The sequence below is a fragment of the Zonotrichia albicollis genome, chromosome 3, assembly GCF_047830755.1.
Source record: "Zonotrichia albicollis isolate bZonAlb1 chromosome 3, bZonAlb1.hap1, whole genome shotgun sequence".
NCBI classification, from domain to species: domain Eukaryota; kingdom Metazoa; phylum Chordata; class Aves; order Passeriformes; family Passerellidae; genus Zonotrichia; species Zonotrichia albicollis.
The window spans coordinates 20,465,324-20,473,674 of NC_133821.1; positions in this window are offsets into that span (position 1 = coordinate 20,465,324).

Genomic DNA, 8,351 nt, shown 5'->3' on the forward strand with positions numbered 1-8,351 from the left:
AGCCATGACCACACAAGCAAGTGCACTTGTTTATCACCATTGTGGCTATTTGTAGCACTGTGCTTGCTTGAGAAATACAAGATTCTTTTAAGTAAAGTCTTTTGGCACTCACTAAGATGTATGTAGATGTAGATAGCACATTTTCAACAACTACAGCCATATATTCTCAATAATGACTGTAACAGTGAAACTGTTTTTCATGCTTTTACTGATGTGATAATTGGTTTGAATATTGCAAATTATGGGACATGAGAATGTGTGGTTGTTAAATTTTGAAAAAGCTCTCCATTCTGTTTCCATAACACAGGGGAAGTCATAATTAAACTAATTTGTAAAGATGGTATTACATTAGTGGTGCCACACAAATCAAGCAAGGCAAACAACTGGTTGAAAGTGTTCTCAATATCCAGCACACATTTTGTGCAATTAAAGTGATACTTGTGTAGCAGCCAGTTAAAAAACCCTTAACCACCTCCTGTAGTGGTGCTCAGTAATAAACCAGAGGAAAGAGCTGGATTTGATTTCATGTCACAATGGTGAGCAAGGAGAATTATAACACATTTTTTTTTCTATTTGTTTTTTTAAATAGCCATTGGAGGAGACCAAATCAGAATAAGAGTAGCGCAACACTTAATTTAGCACTGAGATTTAGAACAATCTTAATGGCAAGGTGGTGAAGACTTTAAAGAAAAGAGCCAACTTCACCCATGGTGTACTTCCAGAGGTGCCATGAAGACACTGAGCTACCTCATGGAAGGAACAAACCCTGCTGTCTTTTTTTTTCAAGAGTCACACCTTGGAGACTTTGAGCTGAGTATTTGAATTTTCAGGAGTCAAGGCAAGACCTTCAGCTGGCACAAAAAAGGCAGTGTTGCCAGCTTCAACCCATTCACCTTGGATGATCCATGTCCAGCCCAGTCAGGCTCATGATGTGCTTCCAGGTGACACCCTGCTTCCTGTTTTGGTTTTGAGGTTGCTTTGGTATAGATTTTTTTCCTTCCAATAGTAATTTGCTCCCCTTATACTGAAGCTGGGGTTCACCAGCTTCCCCAGCAGATGCTGGCTGCAGATTCTAGTGCAGATCCCAGCTGGTGAGGGGTGGCAAGTGTTCAGCACAGATGGCACTGCCAGGCTGCCTTGCTGCTGTTTTCTTTATTTTTTTAATTCCAGAACCCTCAAATGATGAGGTGAGGGCTAACCAAAACCCAGCTCTGTTGCAGTGGTGGTTGGAAGAGTGAGTCACTTCAGCCTCACTGCAGTGGGGAGCAAGGCCAGGGCACAGGCCTCATCCTTGTCCTGCATCCAGAGGAGCCTTGGGAGAGGCCATGTGCAAACAGCACAGGAGGGGAAGAGGTGGAGCAGGCTCTGATCTCTTCTCTCTGGTGAGCAGGAATGGCCTGAAACTGTGCCAGGGGAAGTTTAGTTTGGATATTTGGGTATTAGGAAAAGTTTCTTCGCCCAGAGGGTGTTTGGGCACTGGAATAGGTTCCCCAGGGCAGTGTCACAGCACCAAGGCTGGCAGAGTTCAAGAAGCATTTGGAAAATGCTCACAGGCACATGGAATGACTCATGGGATGCTCTGGGCAGGGCCAAAGTTGGAAGCAATGGTCCTTGTGGGCAATAACTCCATGATGACACTGTCTACACAACCTGGATTTCCAGGGTTGCAGGGATGCAGGGATGGAGCTGACATGGGAGCTCCACCTGGGCACCCTGCTCCTTCTGCAACCAGCATGGATGAAATGCACAGCAGCCAAGGGGAGGGAAGTGATTTAAGGGTTAGTAATCTGTGAGGCATTAAATGTACTAAGAAGAGAAAAAGACAATGCCTTAATTGTGAAAAAACGTGATGCTTCAGGGTCTCTTTCACCACTCATTTCCTAGAGAGGTAAGGCACAGGACTGGGATGCAGATGGACAATTCCTGCCCTTCACAACCCAATGACACTCAAATTACTGTTCCCCACTAAATGAAACAAGGTTTGTAAGAAGAGATTACATCTTTTATTAAAGCAACTGCCCATACAGGAAGAAAATTATCCACCCCTTTGGGTGCACAAACCCCTTTCCTAGGCATGAAGAGGACTTTAGAATAAGACTTGAAGCACCACACAGCTGCATTTGGCAAGAGATCATGGCCTGCCTGAGCTTTTTGCTCAAGGGATTTGCCTGTCTGCCCTCTACCATCATTCCAGTTCACAAAACCAGTACTCAAGTGCCTGATTTTTAATAACTCACCTCTCCCAGAGGCAATCTGACTACATGTTCTCAATTAGTGCTGTGAAGGAAAAGGGACCTCCGTGGTTTTGGGGATTCAGGAAGAGACAGCTCTGCTGCGGCTTCTCAATTAGCTGCCCTAAAAGAAGAAACAGGGTGTGCTAATAATATAACCAAACTTAAATGCCAGACCTGGGAATTTTCTGTGAGGATACCCTGATTTGATCCTTGGGAGATAGCCACTGGCCCAGGGAGCACAGGCAATACATGTTGGGAAAGGAGACCAGAGGCATCATCAGTGCTCTGCTCTACTCACACAGAGAAATATCATTATGGTTTGGTTTCTAAAATATCTAAAAATACACCTTGCCTCAGTACTGAGACACTAAACTCAAACTCTAAATCATATTCTGCTTGTACCAATATTTCAGAAACTGAGCACCTTGTGATACTGTGCATAAACCATTCACAACAACCTGACTAAAACCACATTGCTGATAGAAGCCCTTTTCCCATTTCTTTGAACTTGTAAGGCTGCAGGAATGTTTTATCAGTGCAAGAGGAGTGTGGCTGGGCAGGCAGAGGATGTGGCCTCTGTGATCTTCCCTTGGTCACTGTTTATCTGTGTGATGGTGGATGTTGATACACTGGTCAAAGATAACCTCAGCTGGGAGATTTCATGGAAAATATTTGAACATCTGAATATTTTACCTGCCTCTCTGGCATCTATACTGAACAGGGCCATTTGTGCACTGAGTCAATGCTGTGCTTTTAGCCAAACACCCAGCACCAACAGGGTTTCAAAGGTGAGGGTTTAGGGTCATGCATTGAAAGCATGAAAACTGGCAAGGAGGGAATGTCCAGTCCAACAGAAGCTTTCTTCTAAATCCTGACTAAGGGCAGTAGTCTCACATCTGGGGGTTTGCAGCTGATCTGATGTAATTTGGGATATTCTCATAGCTCCCATAAGCAATCTAACATCTGCTCAGCTCCTGTGTGTGCCAAGTCCTGTCCCAGAGAGTGCTGTGCAAGAAGTCCCTCCTTCCCTGCCTTTGTGCTTCTCCACAGAGAGAGACAGAGAGTGCTTTTGGTCCAGGTTCTGTGAACACACAGGTATTTTTGTGCTGCATTCCCTGCAGCTCTCAGCATCTGCCATCAGTTCAGGGCGGTGGCAGGAGCAGACACCACAGGGTCATGCTGAGGGACACCAAGGAGCCAAGGAACTTGACCTGCCTCTTACATCTGCAATGCAAATGCCCCTTGCTGGATGTGTAATGGAAAGTGGAGCCTGTTTCTCTTGCTGCTGCTGTGACCAGCATGAGCAAAATATTAGATAGAGCACAGAGCAGAATATGAGCAGGGCGATATGGGACACAGATAATCACACCTCATATGTGATGAAAGCAGGCTCTGCCAGTCCCCACTGCCTGCAAGGACAGGGCTGCTGAGACATCTAGGAAAACATTATCTACTCCATGGCAATAAGCAGAGTTTTGTTCCACTTTATTTTTAGCTTGGTCCCTCCTCTTCCTCCACACATGTAAGCCCTCCAGCTGAAGGCAAAGGTCCAAGAACAACAGCGTTCCAAGCAAAGGACTAACCTCACAATCAGAAAACCAGAGCCTAGATATGACAGGCTGTGTTATTTACTAACACAGAGCACACAAACCCATACCAAACCAAAATAACCTCCTTCAATATTTTTTCTTCACAGAGCAAGGAAAGCGAGTCTCCCTTGCACTCAGCTCTGATGTGTTGCCATGAGGAATACCCTAAGAAGTCAGATGAGATTTATTTAGAACACTGAAACCCTTGTGTGTACGTTCTTGCCATAAATTCAAACCTCAAATGGAAATGTGATTTGAATTTAAACAGTTAAAGCTGTGGCCTTAACAGTAGGCACTTTTGTATATTCATGCTCCTGCCACTGTCCTCAGTCTCCCGTGTCTTGAATGAAGTGTTGTTTTTAGACAATTGGCTTCTTGTCTGCAGAAGAGCAGTTTGGCCCTATCCCTTCCATTGTCTTTTATGTCCTGCAAGGAAAAGGGGGGAGGAGACTGAAAGAGAGAGACAGATTTCAATCAAAAGCACTACATTGATAAGGGATTAATAAAAGCCTGCCTTGTGATCAGATGAAACCTAACAGTCAGCCTGGATGCCTCGTATTTGATAACAAAAGTGATCGCTTCCAGTCCAGTACCTGTGGCACCTGGAGCAGCAGCAGCACTCCCAGCAGTGCCTGTGCCTGGTGGGTTTGTGCTCTGGCAGACCCTGCTACGGCCAACTCATCCTAAGGACAAGAATTTGTCATTTGGGCAGCGTGAGGATGGTGTTTCACAGCCACAGTTGATTCTGGAAGCACAAACAGCTCTGTCCTGAAGGCACACAGCAGAGCTGGTGATAAAGAACAAAACAGGGAAAAGGAGGGAGTCTGCTGAGCATGGTGTTCCACTGCTGTATTTCAACTGTTCCAGCAGGTTTTTAGGGCTCAGTGTTTTAAGGGGTAGACATCCCCTGAGTGTGGAGGAGCCAAGAGGCATCAGACAAAGAAGAGAGAAGCACATGTGGGGCGGACAGGCACTGCAAAGGGAACACGGCAGTTTGGGTGCAGGCTTGGGGATGTGTGAACTCAGGCACAGGCAAAGTCCTCATCACGTGTTGCTGCTACTTGGGGGACACAAAACAGTCCCCACTGAGGAAGGCAGCAGAAGCACCACCAATGTGTGAGAAAGGAGCTTTTGCTATGAGAGCAGGGCTCAGAGATCCCAAAGAGAATAAACTGTCCTGGATGCTCACACTATCCACTGGGGAGAATCCACCCAAGTCTCTGGGGATGTGTGATTCGCTCAGTGAACTAACTCCATTGCAATCCTGTTCCCACTGCTGCAGACAGCTGCTACTGCACCCAAACCAGCCAGTCATCCTTTATCTGTTGTCATCTTATCGCAGGGGTTCCACACTGCTGTCTCCTTATCACAAAAGTTCCAAACCTTCCTGGTGTTTCTCATGGTCAGCTCCTCAGAGCACTGACTCTTCTTCACAAAGAAGCCAACTGACTCCAGTGTCCTTCTCAAACAGCCACTCCACTCTTTTATAGCCCTCTTCTTCTCACTGGTTACAGCTGTGGCCTGGTAAAGCCAGGCCTGCTCCTAATCTTTGATAATTAGCCCAGCTGCAACTCCTTAGGGGTGAGATTACTTTCTACACTATCTTTATTTCTTATGTTCTATCCCCTTACATTTATCCTACTCCTCACAGAGACAATCCAGGGTTTGAGTTGCTGTCACCATGTTTCACTTCTTTTCACTCATAGTTGTACAGCCACGTGTATATTTGACCTGGGCCAGTCCCAAGGAGCCTCTGAAGGGAAGGAATACCTCTTAGGGATTTGTTTGCCAGCTTTGATTTTCCTTTATGCCCAAGGGAAGGGAAAAAAGGGCACATCCCTGTGTAGATATCACAGGTAAACATGGGGTGGTTGCACAGAGAAATAAACCAGCCAACAGGAATGGCAATTACCTCATCCTTTTTGTTGGCTCCTCCTCAGCCTCTCACATGGTTTGCTGGGAGGAACACCTTCCCTTGCCAACACTGTCCCTGTCAGGACACTTGCTGGTGACAAGCCTGTCTGTCACCACTTCCCTCAGTTCCAAAGTATTCTCTGAAGTTGAAATGGGGTCTCTTCCAGGCACCCATCTATGGCACAACTCTTAAACTCTGCACACAAAAAAGCAGCACCCCCTGGATGTGCACAGAAACCTCCTACATCTATGGGGCACTGCCCATCTCCTGTACCCTCAGCAGGCCAGGTTCACCACACACAAAATGAAGAGGCACTCTTGTTTTGGAAGCCAAGATTTCTAGGAATCTGTCAGGTTACCAGGAAATATTGGAGGATATAAGATTATTGGTAGAAGTGATAACCCAAAGCATCTGAGCTGCCTGAAAGAGGCTTGACACATCAGGAGCTGTATGTCAGGTGCAAACAGCACACAAACTAGATCACATAGCTGGGAAATCAGTGCAGGCTCAGAAAGCACCAACAGAAGCACAAACACCCTAAATCTAAGTCCATGTTGGCCCTGGTAATTCACAGGGATGAAGTCTAGGGATGTTGAGCACAGAGATTGATTCTCTCACCTGGCCTAGTTATTTCAGCAACATGAGGCACTCTGCACTGATGAAAAGTTCCCATTGCTTTCAGCCTTTCCCCATAACCCTTCTAAACACTCCCCTCAGTCACTCCTGCTGCTCAAAGATTCATAGATGCTTTGGATTGGAAGGAACCTTAAAGAACATCTCATTTCAACCCCCCTATGTTTCAACTCCTTTCACTAGCCCAGGTTGCTCAGAGCTCCCTCCAACCTGGCCTTGAACACTTCCAGACACAGGGCATCATCAGCTCCTCTGGGCAATCTGTGTCCATGATCTCTCCCATCCCCTTCCCTTTGGAGCAGAGAGAGGTCCCATTACCTGCCTGGGTCACCCCTTGCCACCATTACTTTTGTGTGCCTTGATAGAGCCAGGACTCACCTCAAATGTGCACAGAAATGTCCTTGGACAGGTATGGGTGGTTAACACAGCAGTTTTCACAGCAATGGCTCATACCCCATCAGCTGGGATTCCCAAATTCCCCAGCCCATCACAGAGTGGTGCCCATTTTCTCTTTAGACATCTCCTACCTCTGGGAGATGAAACACTGATTCTTCAGTCAGGCTGAATTTGCTAAATATCCAGTTAAATACAACAAAAGGGATTTTAAAGGCTCCTGAGAATGGCTGGAGGGCTGACAAGGGTGGATTTGTCAGAATTCCATCTGCAGCTGTCCCAGGGCCAGCAAGTGATCCACACGTGCAGCCTCTTGCCTGAGTGTGTCCAACAGGCCCCTCGTGACCACTGGGCTTTGAACATTTTCTGCTGGATAATTTGGCCAGGTCCAACACTGTGGAAGAAGAGAGTTTCTATTTCACCTAGCTCAGGACATCACAAAGGAATGCTGGCAATTTCTTGCATGGAGGCACAGTCACATTTTCCACCCCATATCAGCAGCACGCCGCCCTCAGCGGCAGCTCACCTCTGGATTGAGGAGAAACAGCCATCTCCTGGTTCCAGCCCTCAAACAGCCTGACAGGACTCTTTAAAAATGACACCACAGATGTTTCACCAAGCTCCTGTTCACCATCTGCTCCAAGGGACAGCACCAGTTTTCCTCAGGAAAGGTCGGACCTGGTGTCAGTGGGAAGACAAATGAGGCTCTCACATGCTCTGCTACAGCTGCCTGTGACTGGTTCCAGGGCGGTCACACAGGGGCCACTCCTCCTTATGGAAATCAGCCCCTCCTTGTGGAAATCAGCCATCTGCCCAAGGCAGAGCCAGCAGAGCAGAGCACAGCCAAGGAGCCCTGGGAAGCGCTGGGGAATGAAGGCACGAGCCCTTGTCCAGCAGGAGGGGACACAGCATCATGCCACGCTCTCTTTGTCAGCCTTGGCTCCTTGAAGGTGTGTGTCACCTGCTGGGCTGGTGTTTCCCTATATCAGGGGGGCCCTTCCCTATGGAAACAGAGATGCAGTTTTCCACGTGGGCATTTATCACAATCCGAGTCCCAGGAGACATGAACACCTTGTGTTATAGACAATCAGGCACTGCCCAACCAGATGCAGTCACACCTTCAGACCAAGTCACAGGATTTACTCTGACACTCCCTCACCTTCTCACATGAGGGGCTTCCACTGTGCCTGTACAAATAAAGCCACTCCACAGCAGGATAATGCACAGTGTCAGCACATCCTGTCATTAAGGCTACGTTCCAACCTCATCTGTAACCACTCACTTCACTGGTTCCTAAGCATTGACAAAAAAGTTCCTCTCAGACAGCAATTTTATATACTAGACTCCCGTTGAGAACCATAAGGGTTTTTGGTTTTTTTTTTAAGCTTGAAAGGGGCTGAAGAAACATTTTTTTCTATAGCCAGAATTAGTGAGCTCTGAGCATTAGGTTCTGCTCATTGCAGGATATGCAATGCAGTTAAGTCATGATATCACAATCTATAACACTTTTGTGCAGCTCATACATTTAAAACAAGAGGAACAGAAATATAAAAGCAGCTTGGAGTTGCTTTTGAGGCATGAACTCCA